The sequence below is a fragment of the Lichenostomus cassidix genome, chromosome 3, assembly GCF_008360975.1.
Source record: "Lichenostomus cassidix isolate B80296 chromosome 3, HeHo_3.0, whole genome shotgun sequence".
Classification (NCBI taxonomy): domain Eukaryota; kingdom Metazoa; phylum Chordata; class Aves; order Passeriformes; family Meliphagidae; genus Lichenostomus; species Lichenostomus cassidix.
In genome coordinates this window covers 66468783-66488117 of record NC_139483.1, presented here as the reverse complement: position 1 = coordinate 66488117, position 19335 = coordinate 66468783, and the positions used below count along the sequence as shown (strand labels likewise).

Sequence of the window (19335 nt, the reverse complement as noted above, 5' to 3'; positions counted from 1 at the left end):
CCCCAGTGCAAGAAGAGAAGACAAACCCTCCAAACTGCCCAAGAAAGGACACGTTGACACCCTTTTGGTTTTGCACAGCTTCTTTGCCAGCCAAGTCTATGAATGCTGGGGCCTCATCTTTTTCAAAAAACAATGAATTCTCTTCCACTCCCTGTGATACATCCCTTTCAGCAAAACCAAACCAGAACAAAACACAAGAAGCAATTAAAGGCTCACCCTGCAATCTCTTAAAGCTACAGTAACTGAGTTATGCCTTGTACTGTCTCAGGGCTTTTATTACTTTGAAAAAAAGATGCCCTAGAAAAACACAGCAGTTCTGAGAAAAGTTCTTCTGTGTTTTTTTTTTCTTCTCTCACCAACATCCAAACTTCACTTGTAATCTAAAAGAAAGAAGCTTATGTGTAGCTAACTTGAGAGGGAAGGCCTGCAGGTTTTATGTTCATAAACTGAAGAGCAAGTCAGACTCAAAACTGCACATAGGATTTTTTTTCATGCTTAAAATGAGCTAAAGGAATCTTTGAAATAAAGAGCTAATGGCAGCAGCTAAACACAGTAAACACACTGCTTGCTCTATTGTTAACCCCTGCAGAGGATGGATCTATCCTTGGTTCTGAGAGAACACCAAGTAAATCCAATGGTGTGATTTCGAGCTACATTCCTCCTTCATCAGGCTGCTTGTGGTAGCTCTATTCAAGAGCAGAGAGAAGTGGGTGGATGGTCTTCATAAGCATTTTGGGCTAATGCACCTAAACTTTAAAGTGCCTCCTAAGTGTGTAAATTAGAAAGCCTATAGCAAGAGAACAACTGCTGCAAATGCCAGAATAATTTTGTCTTGGAAAGAGAAGTAAAACAGTGTCTCTGCTGATTTCCTCTTTCTTTTCTCCCATTAGGAGAACAGAAAGATGATTGCAGGTTGATTCACACTGTTCTGATTCTTTTCTTTCAATTCTTATTTTTAGAGTCTACCCAGGATTAATGGGTGCTCATTTGACCCACAGTATGGGAGTGGCACAGAGCACAGTGCCAAATGTGAATCAGGATGGGCAGGGAAGGAAGGGGGAAAAAGGGGAAGGCAGTAATATAGAAGTTCTGCCTGTTTGCCACTGGACTATGAAAGAGGCATAGAAAAAGATTTTCTCTCCAAAAATTCCCCTCACTGCTCCTTCCCACCCCCCTTTACCCATGCAGGAATGAAACTAACCTCTTCTCTGCCTTGTCTGATTTCTATTTTGTGACTGAAGAACTCTGAGGATGTGACAACAAGAGAAAGGAAGCAAACTGAGTCTCACATCAGGAGATGACTTACTTCAAGACTCTTCCAGATACCAATCCCTCCTGAAGGGGCTCTCATTTCTCCTAGGTTGCTACTGCTAACATTTTAAGAGTTATTTAAATCCCTTTATTTAATTTTAATCTCAAATTTATTTTTCCAGTTACACTGGGGAAAAATACTCTCCTTCCCAAACACGATCAAAAATTTGCCTGTCACAAAGCTCACAAAGAAACCCTCAGCTTTCTCAGCATCACTGCAGCTGGCTTTATCTACAAGAGCAATGATGCTGACAGGAGGGGACTCGGAACAGGGTGGCAACCACATTGTGACAAAGGCCAGGAGCACAGAAGGTACTGACTGCACCAGTAACCGGGACACACAGAAACTCTGCCCACACTTACACACCCACAGAAAAGTGCTCTAGAGAGATCTGTTTTCTCAAACCCAGCCGTTGCCACTGTGGTTTCAGTGTATGACAGCTTGCTGCTAAATGACAGCTTAGCTAAGTTTACTGCATCTGGACAGGGCTCAGTTTCTCCATAGCATCCCATACCCTGCTGCGCTTTAGCTTTGTGACCAAAACAACACTGATAACACACCCATGTTTAAGAGATTGCTGAGCAGTGCTTGCACAGCATCGAGACCTTTGTTTCCCACTCTGCCACTGTAGCAAGTAGACAGGGGGAGGTCAAGAGTTTAGGAAGGGACACAGCTGGGAAACTGAACCCAACTGACCAGGGATATTGTATACCATATTATCCCCAGTGTGTGAAGAAGAGTCCACACAGGTTTCTCTGTTTCTGTGTATCCAAGACAAAAAGGCAAGTGTAGGACTGGATGGTAATCTGGAGCAGACAGGGAAGGTTTCACTGAAAACAACTGGTCTGCGATACACTTTATGAAATACAGAACTCAACAATTCAGGAGATCTGGAGATCGTGTCTGGAGGTCCTCCCTGCTTCCTAGCACAAGGAGACAAAAAACTGAAGGCCACTGGAATTAACAACTGTGCTATCCCCACCACACTGGAGACAGATGTCAGATTTGTGGATTGTGTTGTAAAGGGAAAGGGACCTCTTGACAGGGAACAAATCGATACTCTAAGCCAGGCTGGCTGGGAGAGTCAGATCAAATAAGCAACCGCAAGGACATTCAGCATAAACCATGATATCATGGAGAACATCAACCAAAGCAGAGGCTGTGAGAAGATGACCCTTTTCAATTGCTTATATGCTAATTACAGGATTCTGAAAAACATGGATAAACCCTCTGCCCATAAAGTAGCAATGCAAAGTAACACTCCTGAAAAAAAATAGCTGTATTTAGTTTATGATATTATTAAAGGAAACAGCTGCAGCCAATTTAAAAAATACAAATGGACAAGGGTGGTGCCAGGCCATATGTGTCACAAATGACATTTGAGTGACTGACAATCTGGAAGTAAATAATCTTGGAGAGTACAGGGACGATGAGCTTCTTCAACACTTACATACAAGAAGTACAAAATCCCCCCTTGTGTTACTCTGGAGACCTTATGTCACTAGCACTAACACAGGCCTGTACTGTGCAAAGGGCTACAAATGACGTGCTACAAACTCCTAATTTCAAAGGAGGATCAGACTTCCTAACCCTGTGAAATTAAGCTCTTGCCAATTAGCTAAATGAGTCATCTACAACAGAGGCCTCGCAGCACCGAACAGGACAGGAGCAGTTCACAGCATGATCACCACCAGGTGAAGAGCTGAGCTCCAGCACACACAAGCCAAACCCCACGGTGGTCACACGAGCACCCACCCCACATGCAGCAGGACCCACTTGCTTCCTGCCCCAGCCAGAGGCTGCCATGAGCAGGAGCTGCAGCGCCGGCATGAGCACAACTCACCGCGGGTCCCATGATGCAGCTACACCTGAACTGCCCGTGAGTCATACGTGGTTTAGCTGAGGAGGCACAGCATCCCTGCTCAAGACTTTGTCTCAGCAGAGAGGAAATGATCACAAACCAGAAGGTTACTGGTTGTTTAGACTGAAAAGGACCAACACTTCCTGTGCAAATAGCTAACATCGTCTGCAATCAAATCCAAACCAGAGTTTTATGCAATATGTGAGCATACACTCTATAGATACATAAATTAAAATCCCAGTGCATGCTTTCTGAGAAGCAGTTTCACAAAACTAGAGCGAATGGGAGTCAAATCAGGCTGAAGGCAGAACATGCAGAAAGTTGCTGACATCTGCAAACAGTTTTAAGACATTTCCTAAATGCCTACAGTGTTACAACCATGGAAATGGGCTAGATAAAAATAACACACAATGAAGAAAACCCAGCAGCTGGGTTTACCAGGGAAGTAAAAAACCATAAAATGTTATATAGAAAACTGATGCATGAAAGGGGAAAGAGGAAAAGATGATAACAAGTAAAAAAGCTAAAATAAATATTATGTAGATGAATCAAGAAGATACTAGAAAAAAAACAGAGGCACATAAAATAATATACACTTTTTTTTTAATGGATTATGAAGGATGAATTCTGAACAATAAAAACTGTAGAATCATTCATAACAATATGACAGCAGCAGAAGTTACTCAGTAAATGTTTCTGATTAGCACACAGGTAAAAGGCTGGATGATCTGTTTATGATGATTATAATGAAATAGCTTCCCACCACAGCAGCCTCTGGTGAGGTGATGTTAAGCAGCAGATAAACGATTCTGGGTGATTCCGATTAGTTGCTAGAAATAAACTTGTCTCAGAAGGTTTACAGAGGTAGCCTTGGAGCTGCTACTGCATCCAAAGCAGTTCTGAGCCCCTGGGAAAGGACCAGGGACAGAAACAAGGCTCATACTGGGCTACTATTTCACTAGGGTAAAAAGTAATTACAGGCCAGCTGGATGAGTTTCCAGTATTTTGCAAAAGATAGAACAACCAACATAGGTCTAAATTAATAATTTTTTTAAACTCTGTAATTAAAGTCAATTAACTTGGCTTTAAGGAAAATAGATCCTGTCAAACTAATTTGATGTAATTTCTTGCAAAAATTACAAGTTCACTTGATGAAGGCAGTGTGGTTAACAGTATTACGAGTCTAAGCCACTTGACTTGCTCTGTAGAATATCTCTACGCATGCTTTGAAGCCTATGTGGGGTGTCTCCATCTATTCACGGAGAGCAGAATTCTCCATGTATACACTGTATAAGATCAGGCTAAAACCTTAAACCTATTTTACACTGGAGTCACTTTTGAGTCCACAATCATATTGGAAGTACCAAGAAGCTGATAAATTAAGGAAACCAATGTGTAACTGTAATGGGAAACTATTTATTAGCAAACAGATGGGTTCCCATTGGGTTACACAGGCACTGGTGATCATCCCTTTACTATTTAATAGCCTTATTGGTGACCAGGATTAAAGTTAAGTCATTGTGGTTAGACATGAGGCTGGGAACAGCAGAAAACAGACCACCAAAGGACAAGCCTGACAGAGAAACTGGAGTCTGCAGAAAGATGGGAGAAACCAATTTAGGTGTTAATATGGCCAAGTACCAAATCACTTTATTAGAATGAAGAATAGAGGCCATACTTACAGGATGAGAGGGAGAGAGAGGACTCTATCCTCCGAAGCAGAGACTGAATATGAGACCCGGGGTCCTGGGAAGCAATCAGCTCGACATGAATTCTCCACGCAAGGCTGTGGCCAAAAGGGCTAATGTGAGCCTCACCTGTGCAAACAAATGAAAATCAAAAGATGAGTAGGTAGGTTACGGTGATGCTGTATTGGGTTCTCATTCCTCTGCTCCATGAAAAATGTATCAAGTTCTGCTACTCCATTTCACAAAAAAGTGTCAGAAAAACTTGAAGTGCTCAGGAAAGAGAAATTAAATAACTGAAAACACTGGGCTACAGAAGGCTTTGTTATAAACAAAAATCTTGGAGGGAATTTTGTTATTTTGTTCATAGTATAGCAGTATTCATACACTGAATAAATTTGGTAACAGCAGGCTCTGATCTAGCAAAGGTAGAAATTGCATCAGGACTGAAAATTATTCCAATCCAGACTGTGAACAGGCAAGTTTGTTCTGCTTGTTCAGCAATGATGCGTTATGGGCAATTAACCAGTAATTAACCCTTTGCATCACAGGTTATGATATACTGTCCACCTCTGCAAAGTTGTGAATGTAATCACGCTTGACTCAAAAAGGATGTACACCTACACGGCTTGGGTTAATTGTTACAAAGCAGGAGCTCCTGCAGGCAAGCTGAGTGGTCACTGCATCACACTATGCTTTGTGTTGCCACCAAGAAACTCTCCTTCTTGCAGGGTAGTAATCCCGGCAGCCTCCCTGCTCATAGCTAACAAAACATCTCTGGGGAAACCCCAGACTTTTGGGGATGAGGTACCATCTAACTACAGATGACACCCAAATGTCCACCTTCCGCAGGATCTGCAGGCAGCCTCTCAATTCCCGGCACCTGGCTCCACACAAAACCTCACTGTACAAATCTCCTCACACTGAGATGCCAAGGAAACCACTTTTAGGAAATCAATGGTGTTATTACAGCTCAGCCTCTGAGAAAGCACCAGTGACCCCTTGTTTCAGTAATTCACTTCATCTGCTGCCTGCTGCTAGGACCTTGTCCCAGAGATCTGCCTGGGATCTCATCCCAGCATTCCCCAGCCACAGAAGTTGACCTCAGAGAATCATGTTGAGGAAAAGAGTCCTCCATACCTCAGAGGTACTTCCTCTCCCAAATTCACCCCTTCAGGATGAACCAGTGGACTAGCTACCTTCTTCAGGAAAACAAGTTAGATCCTTTAAGCAGAATGAATGGATGTGAGCACTACTCCTGCAGGAACCTCCCAGGTTGCTCAGGACATCCACGAGTCTTCTCCTTCCCTTTCTCCATGCTGAGGGAACTGGGTGATGCCAAGAAAGCTTTTGGCTATCTGTCCCAAAGCTAGGGTTGGGCATTTGGGTTCCTAAGGACCATGTGTTCAGCTATGGGGCCCTGGTGACTGAATTTGCTTCATCTCACAGCCTGCCAATATTTAAATTTGGTGTTTTTTAAGGAGTCAGTGCAAGCTTTTGTGCGTGCTGTCTGTCTTAACCTGGGCCTTTGGCCAGAAAGTATTAATCCTATCAATGTGCAGGAGTGGGAAGGCTGGAAGTGTTTGATTTGTGCCAGTTGCTGGCATCCTCTCATTTTAAGCTTCTGGAATAAACCCACTTATGACTGAATGCTGCAGTGTAAATTCTGCATATAAAACAGATAAAATAATCTCAATTACTTGAGCTCAGGACTAGTTCACATATGCCACTCCAGAGACTCAGAAGGCTTTATTTCATAGAAACATCTAATTATATTTAATTATGGTTCTACAGTTATTTTTATGTTCAACAGGTGGAAAAATATGTTTTCCCAACTTTTGGTTACTCTCAGTAAGTGACACCTGCTAAAACACAGCGTGCACAGCGTAGTAAAATCTCGGTCGAATGTTACAAACATAAAAGAAACATCCCATCTTCAGCAAACATGCAGTACAAAGCTTCTGCAGAGAGAATTACAGCAAGAAAGTTTGTAAAAATTTTAGGGAGGAAAAAGGCTTGTCCAAGAGCGGTGGTGTTTGTGTACATGCATGTGTACGTGCATTCACACACCCCCCACCACTTCACCTCTGCTATACCTGGCATTCCGATCAACAGTTCTCATGACTCAAAACTGTGATTGGCAACTCTGTAGTCATGAATAGAGCCGAAGTTTAGGGAATGCTGGTTGAGGACAAGGTTTCAGAGCTACTAATAAAAGATGAATCAGAGTCTGCAAAATTACAGTTTGAATTGTGCATTTTTATATTTTTTTGTGCATCTTTATATTTTCTGTCTTCCTGGATGCATTTTTCTCCCCCTCCGGCACAGCCCCAACTACATCCTACAGCATGAGGATGTTCTGTTAAGCACATGTGTAACTGTGTTTTTAAACCTTATAAAGGCTTATGGCAAAAGATGTACCAAGGATCATATAGGCTAGACTTCAGAAACTGAATTTTTTACAGATGAACTAGCTGTGATATTCTTCCTAAATATAAATTATATAAGCTACATAGAAGCAAAGAGCTTTAATACACGGATTTAAAAAATCTTTTTTTGAAATATTACAAAATAAATCAGATGCAAGGCTTGTCCTTTTATTCTAGACACACAGACAGAATTAAACGGGAGAATGTGAGACTAACCATCCCATCTGCCTTTGTAATTCACCCAGACTAGACACAGCAATGCTATGGAATTTAATGCAATGAACCCCAGAAGTGTCACTTTCGCAAATCTCAAGAGGCATCATTGACCTGAGGCTGGCTGCAGTTTCTGCCCCAATTCCAGTTTAATGTATTCCAGTCTGACCCTCAAGCGACAGTGCTGCTGGAGAACACACTAAGAAACAAATGCAGGCAATTGCTTTGACATAATTCTTTTGGACGCAGGCAGATCGAATGTGCTGATGTCAACAGAGACCAGAAAAGGATTTTATCCAATCTCTTTTCCTCACTGAAGAAAACAATGAGAGGAAACAAAGCACAACCCAAACCCCAGCCAAACACATGCCCATCTCCCGGCAGCAATACTGATACATGCTGTCTAAGAAAGGGAGAACCAAGACAAACGTTTCTAAAGTAGCATTTGTATGTATACACAGCATTTTGTTTATAGCTTAAATTTACATGACTTGTGTATATAACTGGCTCTTTGCACATAACATGAACAAAACATCTGTTCTATACACGATATTAATTTAAAACCCCAGGAACAGCCTAATGCAGTCGTTTATGGCCATAGTACATTTAAAAGAGTTCCTAGCATAGTTCTCTCAACTTACTGTAAACCACTCTTCTTCCTTTCTCACATGCTTCTAAGATTTAGGGGGCTGCATGGACCTGCTTTCAATATAATTGTCAGGACTAAACCTTCCTGCCTTGCCACTCACTTAAATATCCAAGCTCTAGCATGCTCTGAGGCTGCATGGTTTGAAGTCAGAGACCATTGAGGCAACACTGATTTTTTTGCACAGGGACAGCAACTAGAGAAGCTGGGAATATTTTTTTCCGTGGGAAAGATGAATTATGGTAGGAAACCAGATGAAGGATGCCACAATGTCTATCTTGAGAATAAAAGACTAAGCTAAAGATTTTCTTCTCCATCTGGTGATACTGCTTCTGAAATAACTTCTGTAAAAAAGAGAAAAGACCCACCCATCAATGGTACAGTTTTTCAGAACTCACAAGGGAAAATACCAGGGTTGAACGTGGCTTGTTCCTCAACTTTATACAATAAAAACAACAAAAATGCAGATCCCAAGCTCATTTCCTCCTCTTTCTTTTACTTCCTCTCCTAATAAAGGCTTCCACCTCTGCTATTTACAGTTTTTCTTTTCTCCCAGTCCTCCAGCTCCTCCCCCATCGGTCCACACAGAAAGACTGTGTGCAATGGTATAATACAAAAACCAGATGAAATACTTAAGGCTTCCCCTTTCTGTGTGGCTGGAGTGTTTCCAGGAAGAGAAAGTCTTGTGAGGATTCTCACTTTGCTCTTCTGCAGCGACTTGTGTGGGTCACTCTACCACAACAAAAGCCTGCATCTGTTATCTGACCACGATCGAGAGAGAGAGAATGATTACCATTTTTAATGTCCATAGGAAGTGTGGTCTGAGAGAAGAGTGATCATTATGTGAAGCTACTTGATGTGGAACATTCAACCACCGCTACACAAAGTAAAAACACACTCTTGTCCTTTGTCTACTGCCCTTTATGTGACCTGCCCCCAGAATGGGGCTACAAGTTGCGGTCCACAGTTTGGCTGAGCATCAGAAGCCACAGAATCTTTTCCTCTGTGTTGGGACCTGTGTAAGTGTTGCAGTGCTCAGGCAAGAAGGATTTTAAGGCTGCCAATCATCACGAATTATAAACAATTTAGTCATAAAATCATAAAATGGTTTGGGTTGGAAGGGACTTTAAAAAGACCATCTAGTTCCAATCCCCCGCCATGGTGATATGATAGTGACATGATAGTGACACCATTCACTAGGCCAGGTTGCTCAAAACCCCAATCCATCCTTGCCTTGAACACTTCCAGGGATGGGGCAACTTCTCTGGGCAGCTTATTCCAGTGCCTCACCACCCTCACGGTGATGAATTTCTTCCTCATATCTCATTTAAGCCTACCTTGTTCAAGACCTTTATTAATGGCACAGGCAGTGGGATCAAGTGCACCCTCAGTAAGCTTGCAGATGCCACCAAGCTGTGTGGTGCCATTGACACATTGGACGGAAGGGATGTCATCCAGAGGGACCTTGGCAGCTTGAGAGGTGGTACTGTGCAAACCTTGTGAAGTTCAACAAGGCCAAGTGCAAGGTCCTGCACCTGGGTTGGGGCAATCCCCAGCATTGTACAGACTGAAGGATGAAGGAACTGAAAGAAGCCCTTTGGAGGAGTACTTTGAGGGTACAGGTGGATGAAAAATTGTATATGAGCTGGCAACATGTGACTCCAGTCCAGAAAGCCAGCTGAATCCTGGGCTGCATGAAAAGCAGTGTGGCCAGCAGGTCAAGGGAGTTGATTCTGTCCCTCTACCCTGCTCTGGTGAGACCCCATCTGGAGTTCTGCATCCAGCTCTGGGATCCCCAGCACAAGACCTTGGGCCTGTTGCAGGAGGTCCAAAGGAGGGCCATGAATATCATCAGAGGGCTGGAACACCTCTCTTATGAAGACAGGCTGAGAGAGTTGGGGTTGTTCAGCACAGAGAAGACTCCAGTGAGACCATATAGTAGTCTTAAAGGAGGCTTGTAAGAAATGTGAAGAGAAAGTCTTTACCAGGACCTGTAGTGACTTTTTAAAAAATTCAGTTTTCAACTGAAAAAAGGTAGATTTAAACTGGAAATGGGCAGAAATTTTTTACAGTGAGGGTGGTGAGATGCTGGAACAGATTGCCTAGAGAAGTTGCAGGTGTCCCATTGCTGGAAACATTTAATGTCAGATTGGATGGGGCTTTGATCTAGTGCCAGGTATCCCTGTCCAGGGCAAGAGTGTTGGAATAGATGAACTTTAAAAGTTCTTTCAACTCAAACTATTCTATGATTGGTGATTCTGTGATTGAATTGGATTCTCACCTCTGTGGTTCCTATCACAAAACAGAGCTGGTGCAGTTTATGCAGCTGGGACTTAATGGTGCTGTAAGAGAATGTGTGGAATAAGGGTACAAACTGATATTATCACTGTAGACAGAGATAAAGAAGGCATGCACACTCCGGGATTAAGGCACATGAAGAAGAGGGGATAAGATACCCAGATGGTTCTGCCTAAATGCACAGATGATACAAACCAAAAAGCAGGAACCAAATGCACTCATACCTTTACATTATCATTTGTATGAAGAGCCAGTCTGTTATTTCTTCCACAATGTAAAGCCGCAGTTGTTATGACAATCACAGCAGTGGTCATGTAGTTCACACTCACTAACTTCTCAGAGCATGAGAGATCTGATCATCTGCAATCTTCCAATACTTCCCTCTAAACATGCTCCTGCGACTCCAGTTTTCAGCAACAGCAGATTATTTGTTGTTTGGCTACTGCAAGCTGTTACAATATTTTTACAACAGGAAATGTGTGTTCCATACGTAAGAAGACTACACTTACAAGAAATAATGCAGGAAAGTGATCTAATTTCTCTTCTGCTTCCTTCCTTCTGCAGTGTGCTGCATTGAGATGTTTGTTCCAATACACAGATATCAGTTCAAGGCCAAGATTTTATGTACCCTGACTGTACAAAACAAGCCAGCACTTAAACTGCAACTCAAACACCTCAAGCTGTTGTGCTGCATTCATGTTCATGTAAGTAATTTAGGTAAGTGGGCTTAAAATTTCTCTTTTCAAGGTCTTATCCTCTCCAAGAGCCTGTCTTATGCACAGCTGGATATTTGTGTGTCAGTGCTATAGATTCAAAACTCCCGTGAATAAAGAACTCTGTCTAAAGGTGCAAACAGCACATCAAGCAGGAAATGTCTATTTTGAAGTCAACTTCAGTGTTGCAGACTAATAAAATGTCCATTGTGTTGCATTTAGGGAAAAGAGCACAACATCTTCTCGAAGCACTGTACCACCCATGGATGTTACTCAGATGCCACTGCTGAGCAAAGAAATCGGAGTAACTGCTACACTTCATTTCCCTGCTTTTGGAAAACCACTTTTTAAGTTAGGAAGTCTTAGCTAGCCTTCTAAGAGAAAACTTTAAAGTGTTCTCCTATACTTATCCTATTTATAACTAGGACTGACAATACATGTATTTAATAAATTATAAATGGCCACATGCTACTGCCTCCTGTCTGCAAGCTAATAGCTGGCAAGAGACTCTGTACTGCTACAGGGCCAAATTTGCATCAGGCAAGTTGCTGAATTTGGGAAGTTATGAGCAACAGCAGATTCACAGGCTGACTTGTCAGTGCCGACTGCTCAATGCCAAAGTTCTTGGAAAGGGATAAACAGATGGGTCAGGAAAGGACAGAACTCTGAATTGGTTGCATAGCTGTAGAAATAACATCTGAGTTCATTTGTTCTCTATCTCCCATGCTAAAATCCATCAGATCATTAAAACTCCCCACTGTATCCTGCATATTTTGTGAGCTAACAGGACTAACTCTTCCATATTTACATTTTAGAGAGGTATATAAAACACAAATAAAATCAAGGGATACTTCCAAACATTATGTTTGTTTTGTTTATGATGTCAGTAGTGTATTCTTCTGGTGAGGCAATATTAACTCTGAAATGCAGAAGATTCCCTACAGCTGGGTTGGAGCCTCTGGTTTTTTGTTTGCATTTGGGTACTTAACCATCTTCCCTGAAGATGAAGCCTGAAAAATAAGGCTCCATGTTTCCTTTTGTATATATATTTTTTTTTCCAGAGCAGTTTTTCAAATGCCAGGAGCATAAATGTAAGCAAAATAAAACAGTCCCAACCTTGTCAGCTACTCAGAACTATATTTTGTATGCTGGTGCTTTTGTTTTCTTGCAAGTTCAGCATTGCTTTAATGGCAGCACCCTGGATTCCCCCTGCCCCCAACAACTGATACATATTAGTACATCTGTTTTCTCTGTAAAGTCTTTCTGCATTCTTTGCAGGGCACAGGAAGGATGTGGGCTCCTTTTCACATTCAAATGAGGCAAATTAGCCTTTGCCTGGTTCCTTCAGTATAATGCTTATTTTACATTTAAGCGTGAGAAAAAGGGAGGAAATAAACCCCAATATGTTAGGTGGGTTACATGTCCCATTTTGGTACAAGCCTCACTGAGCCTTCTTTTGCAAACTGCTTTCCACAGGACATGATTTCAGGATGATAGTTTAATTAGTTCAATAGTTTAATTATATAAAATGACCAAGTAGTCTGCACAAAGAAATGGCTGCCACAGACACACTGAACATGAGAAAAAGCTGAAAATACCAATCTGAATCAGCAGGTTCAAGCAATCCAGGGCTGGCCAGCTAGGAAGCAGCATTGCAGGAGAAAATCTGAGTGTTCCAGTGGTAACTAACTTGAACATGAGCCAGCAATGCTCCCTTATAGCAAAGGTGGTCATCAGCCTCCTGGCTTCCATTAGAACAAACACTTCTAGCAGGTTGAGAAATACAATCCTTCCCCTGTAATTCAGCACTGGTAAGACATGCCTGGAGTGCTGGATTCAATTTAGGGATCCCTGAAAATCTGGGGCTCCCTTGTACAGAAGAGATATGGACTTATTCGAGCAGATCCAGAAAAAATGCCACAAAGATGGTTAAGAGTTTAGAGCATCCATCCTATAAGGAAAGGCTGAGAGAGCTGGAGAAGGCTCAGGACAATCTTATTAATGCATATAAATACCTCTTGGGAGTAAATGAGACGAGGCAAGACCTTGCAGTGGTGTTCAGTGACTGGCAATGGGCACAAATTAAAATACAAGAAATCCTGTTTAAACATAAGAAAAAACCTTTTGTACTGTGAGGAGGTTGAACACTGGCACATGTTGCCCAGAGAGGCTGTAGAGTCTTCATTGCTGAAGATACCCAAAGCCCAGCTGGATATGACTCAGACACCAACCTTAACTTGGCCCTGCTTTAGCAGAGGGTTGGCGTAGATGATTTCCAGATGCCCTTTCTAAGTGCAGCAGTTTGTGATTCTGCCAGGTCACATGAAGACCTGCTGCACTTACAAAAAATCCTCCTCTCACTCCTTTTACAAGATAGAGACAAATGCAGCAATTAAGTAAGGTAACAAAAGAGTGGCACACATTTTGCAGGGAAAAGGTGTGGTTCCAATTCTCTCTTTTTTACGTCCTGTGGTCCAATCCAAGTGGTAAAGCTAAGAGATGGGATGCAAGAAAAGCCAAACAACTGCTTGGTAAACTGTGTTTTACCCCAGACAGTTAGCACTAGGTGGAAATTCAGTGCACACTCTGCACTACAGCAGCTTCTTGCACACTTAATACACCCTATACACAAGGAAACACACCCCACATACAGAGAACAGCGAATGAAGTAGTCAGGTGCTGTAAATTGACACTCGGTTTTACTGACGGGAAATCTCCTCAGGCAACAAGCCCTTAGCTCTGTTGACAGTCGTGTGACAGGTTTGACAGGTTTTACTGAGAGACCTGGAGGAAGTTTTGACACACCTGCTAATGCATGAAGTGCTTTATCCATCTCAGTTGCCATCCTCATCCACAGTTCTGGGATGCAGCAGACTTGCAGCAAGCAATGGGCAGTGTCCTTGGTCCTTGCAAGACCCATGCCACAAGTCCCTGTTTTGCTCACAAATTACCCCTTGAAAAAAGTTACTTGCTATTGTTCTTGGGTTTCCCCCTGTTCTGACCTGAGTCACCATACAACACACTCTCCCCTCAGCCTGTGTGAGCAGAGCCCTGCCATGGCCTTCCACCTGCTCCATGGGAGCCCTGAAGCCTGCTCTGACCACAGAGCAAGAGTTCCTACACACTCAGAGCAGACATGGGTTTTTCAGACACCTGGATGCACAAAGAACACAAATGTCTACTGTTCTCACGCACCTCTCTCCCCTGCAAAGCCAAAGGCATCCAAATTGATCAGCTTTGCAGCACCATTATGTGTGTCAGCCTGAACTCCCCTTCACCTTCCATCTCTCTCTTTAAAACAGCAGCACAAAGCTCCAACTCAGAGACCTAGAGTAAAGATAATCCAATCTAGATTTAGATCCAGGCTTCCTTCAAAGTCTGAGCTCACTCAGTGCCAGACTCTAGCTGTCCTCAAGCAGTAGGAGCAGCAAGGCTGCTCAACTGGACACTGATGCCTTTAACACTGGTTTACTTAAAAGTGTTGTGCCAAAGAGGTAAGTGGAGGGGCCTGAATAATTCAGAAAGATCTCAAAAACAGTGCAAGTGAAAATATATTTTAGGCATCCTAGGAACAGTCAGTTTCTCTTTACTGAGGCATCCATAGCACTTTTAATCAATAATTTCCATTTTAGCCTGTTAAAATAATGAGATTTATTATTCCTGTCACATGTCCTTTCTGAAGGTGCTGGGAGGGTGTGAGAGAGGGAAGAGAGAAAATTAGTTATCAGTCACCACTTGCCAAGAGTAGATTAAGCACTCAAGAGTCATATATTCATGTATAAACAACTCAAGGGAATTTCATTTATTCCTTTTCTCCTAGCTTATGTTTTTTTTCCTCCTGACCTGCAGCCCTTGTTCCCACTGCTCTCAGTCACCACCTGCCTGCAGTTGACAAATTGGACAGTAGCAAACAATTCTGGATTTCCCCTCCCTTTTATCATGAGAATTCATTTGGACTCTCTTTCCCAGACCTCAGAGCATGCCTGATTCCTGGGAGCAGAACAGAGAACAAGAATAGAGTTAATCTTTAGCAATGTGATAAAAATCATTCTCTCACACAGACAACTGGAGAGGGATTTCAACAGAGCTGTTGTGCCAAGCACCTGATAGCAAAACCTGAAACTGCTGCCAACCCACACCTTCCTGCTCACAGACACAGCTCGCTCAGACTCCCCCCCAGCACTCCAGCTTCTCTAGTAAAATCTAAGTCACCACTGAGCAAACCCTGTCAACAAAGCGAGAGGCCACTCTTTCCATAACAAAGACCTAAGCACGACTGCATTACAGGTGAAGTCACCTCATCTGTCTTTCTTTCTATTGTTTTTAATTAACAAAATAGCTAGGAAAAGCGCATTAAACAATCAGATTGGAGAGATGGCATAGCAGGACAGGACACATGGAGATTTCATGGCTTTGGTGCAATCTAAGAAGCCACCAAGGAGCAGGCAGGTGAGCTGAGCAGCTGGGAAGGGAGGGGAGGAGGGGGCAGCAGGAGATGTGGAAAGGCTACCAGAAGCTTGCTCTCCCAAAGCCAGAGTGCCAGCTGGCAGCTACATGTTGCTGCTTGCGTGTGGGCTGTGAGTATAACAGAGGAGATGAGCCTTTAGGGGAGGAGCTGTCTGATAAATCATTAATGAATGAAAATATGAAGTAATCAGTCTGCCTGGGAGGCAGAATCATCTAATGATGAGGATGATGGACTAGGAAGCGGGAGATGAGGTTCCTATCTCACCCACAAGTCCGCTGGCACACCAGCTCCTTTTGCTGTGAGTATGAAGAAGAGATCCTTCCTTCGACTGAAGGCCTTCTCTCTTAAAATCAACTCAGAAACCCCATGATCGAGGTGATAATAAAATTTACAGTATCCTTTGTGGAAACTGCACCCCCAGCTTCTCTTTTGTTGCAGGCACCTCACAAAGAACCAATATCCCTTCTCAGAGATGGTCTTCACTAAACCAGGTTTTTTTCAAAGCAATAACAAAACCTAGTATGACCTTTCAGCAGCACCAGTGGCATTTAATTTTAAATCGATTAACTACACACACAGTGCTAATTACCCATGGGTAGGATTTTTTTTCTTTTTAGCAATCAGACTACTGGCTGGAAATGTAAAGGTATGTCTCTGTGTGAATGGGGTCACATTGCTTTCTCTGTGCTCTCTGAAATGAAGAGGAAAATGCTCGAGAAATGATGTTTAAAGGGACATTTGTGTTTATGGGGATAGCTGCAGGGGCACCAGACACATGCAGTCAGAAAGCGATGAGGTTGATAGGGGAAGGGGCAGAAGGTTAGCACAGTTTCTTTTGCACGAAGACCAAGCAGAATGTGTCAAGCTGCACAAAATCAATACAGCCCTTGGGCGAAAAACGAATTGTCAGGTTTGTTCAGTTCTCAGGCTTACTTGGAAAGATGCTAACAAAGGTGATTCTTGATTTGTATGAAATCTTTAACTGCTCTGTTTCCTCTGTCTTAAAATCTCTGAACATTCAAGGGCGTTGTTTTAAAATAGTATTATTCTAACATACACACTATCAGGAATATTGCTTTAAAATAAACACCAAAGGCAGACATGGCCCAAATCAACGTGAAACCATCTAATGTTGGCACATTTGTGGGATAAGAGGTGGAAGGGCATTATCATCCAGTGTGCTTAAAACACGATTTTCCAGCGTGAACAACGCGTAGATTGCAGCAGAAGCCATAAATAGAAGACACATATGGCCATGAGAGAGACTATGCTTACAGAAACTCAAACAAGCACCTGAGCAGATCTGCGGTTTTTAACTACATACCTATTTGTGGCACTAAAGTCCAGTTTAATTTTTCTGCCAAACACCCCTGAGTCACAAGAAGTTTATTACAGTTTATGGAAGAACCTGCTCAGGCAATTTTACAAGGAAATTGCCTGTGCCTAATCTAATTGCTAAGAAGTAGCTAAAATTACATTAGTCCTGGAAAGACCAAGAAAGAAACAGGAAGCACCAAAAGGTTGAAGAGGCATCACAAGGCTGTTCTTGTAAATCACAGCATTGCAGATTTGAGGATGAGATCCCTGGAGAGGCTCCCAGTCACAGTCAGATACTGTTTTTCACCCAGAACAAACATAACACAGGTGAGATGACTTACAGCACATAAAAGTATGATTTCTCACATACTTAAACCTTCTTCTGGTTACTGAATACATTTACATAAGTGGGGTTTGTAAATTATCCACTGATGAGATAACCCAGATTTAAATGATCTGCAGTGTCAGTTTCTTCTACCTGCCAGCTTTAGCAGCCCTTGCAAAAGATTTAACTGGGCTCCATTGAAGAATCCTATTTTTCAAGATTTTGTTTGATCATAAGCAACACCTATGAAATGTAACAAATGGATTAGGATGGTTTAGATGTTTCCAGACTCTTGCAGGGTACCAGCATGCAACATCAGAAGGAATTACTTCTGTAAATTACAGAAAAGCTTAATTGGAGGTTGCTGGACATGTCAAGCAAGCTACAGTCAAGCTCGTTAACACCGTAAATATGTCATTACCTGCTACAAAATCACAGAAGTACCTTTGGAGAGTCACTTGCTAGTTTATGTCTTGCCAAACTAACCAAGAACAAATTTCTGACAGCACCAACAGCTACTTTGACACTTTGCATGAACCACCATGATTTCAACTGGCGTACAGCCTGTTGTTTTGCTCATGTGTTCTGGGTTAAAAATAAAAGGGGAAAAAAAAAAGTGAAAGATAAAAAAATCAGCTCCCTTCACACTCCCTCATTCCACTGACACAGAGGAGCCTAGGGGAAATGACCTGGACTCAAATTGGTTAAATACAAGAAAGGGCAAGTTGTGAGCAGACAAAGCAAGCTCCAAGGGGATTTCTCTCAGACTTTCACAGTTTTCTGGTACTTCAACCATTTCTGACTTGCAGAGCATATTCAATTTGCTGCTCTCGCTGTCCACTATCATTAGTGAACTGTCCATCAAAAATCAGATTTTACTTTAACCAGAGAACTGGTTAAAAACCTGAAGAAAATATGTAATTAATTGCCAGCTTTCCTAGGGTGTCTTCTTCCTCCACCCTGGAACAGGAAAATGGTTTTCTATTTTTTGTTGTGCTTTTACCTTTTTGTTTGTTTTTCTTTTATTTTCTTGCTTTAAATAGTTTAGGAAAGTTCTTGTCTGGGTGAGAAATGGAAGCATCTCCAACCCAGAGGAGCCTAAAGCTACACCATAAAGCTCCTGGAATTTATCCCAGACATAAGAGATCAAAAAGAGCATAGCAAGACACTGACTACGTTCATGAGTAGCTTCAATACCAGGAGAAATATTCTGGACAAGAAAATACCATGAGAATTGCTGGTTACAGTGGAAGTAGAACAGTGTTGATAACTTGGCAAAACAATTCTCCACACAGCAGCATTCTTAGAGCTCCTGCTGAAGCAGGATGGTGGCCTGGATTAGTGCTGGACTCTCATAGTATTGATGAAGAGTTTTCTCAGAGAAGAAGAGGTGGTTAAAAGTGGCAGCTTAGTAATTTTTTACTTCTTTAATCAGAAGCACAACCAGGGAAATATTTAACACAGTAATAGAAACTACTGACATTAAATAACAGAAATATTTTATGCAGCCATTAGACATCCTCTGCAATACAAATGGCTTTCAATGCTGTCTCAAACATATGCGTCAAAACAAACCCCATCATCTTCTTTTGATTTCTGGAAACTCAGACGTGCTGTAAAAGGGGTCTTGCAACACCAGAGTAACAGATCCGTGTTCCCCACAAAATTTAAACTTCAGGTCTTACATACATTCAGCCAAATCACACATGCAGAAAAGTATGGATAAAAGCAGATTCAAGTTAGGGGACCTAAACTGGATGGTAAAAGCAAACTAACAAAACCGATGTGAACGTGAGCTCTTCCCAAAGACCACTGGCTGTGTACAGCAAGCAGCTCAAGGGCTTCTTCTCTCTGCCTGGAAACGGAGCTCCTTCCTCAGAGTTCTTCCCAACATTCATCCACCTTCTGAAACGTTTTCAAGCTGAGCTGCTTTTTGCCTGCTCTCTAATACCTAGTCCCTTTGAATACTGCTGCAAGAGATATTAGATGAAGGGTGCTGCATCTTTCGCTGAGCATAAACCACGTGAAACTGCTCAGAGTACGACAGGAGCCGCAGTTCCGCAAGATT

The 19335-nt window shown here is 42.3% G+C and overlaps 1 protein-coding gene across 4 annotated transcripts in view; it reads right to left on the bottom strand.

Moving 5' to 3' along the window:
- Positions 1 to 19335, bottom strand: part of FYN (FYN proto-oncogene, Src family tyrosine kinase) — a 139833-nt gene that overhangs the window by 50117 nt on the left and 70381 nt on the right. For all 4 annotated transcript variants that reach the window (XM_085056152.1, XM_085056149.1, XM_085056151.1 and 1 more), the window contains exon 3: positions 4856 to 4990. The gene's annotated coding sequence lies outside the window, so the exon portion shown is untranslated. The remainder of the gene's footprint in view (positions 1 to 4855; positions 4991 to 19335) is intronic.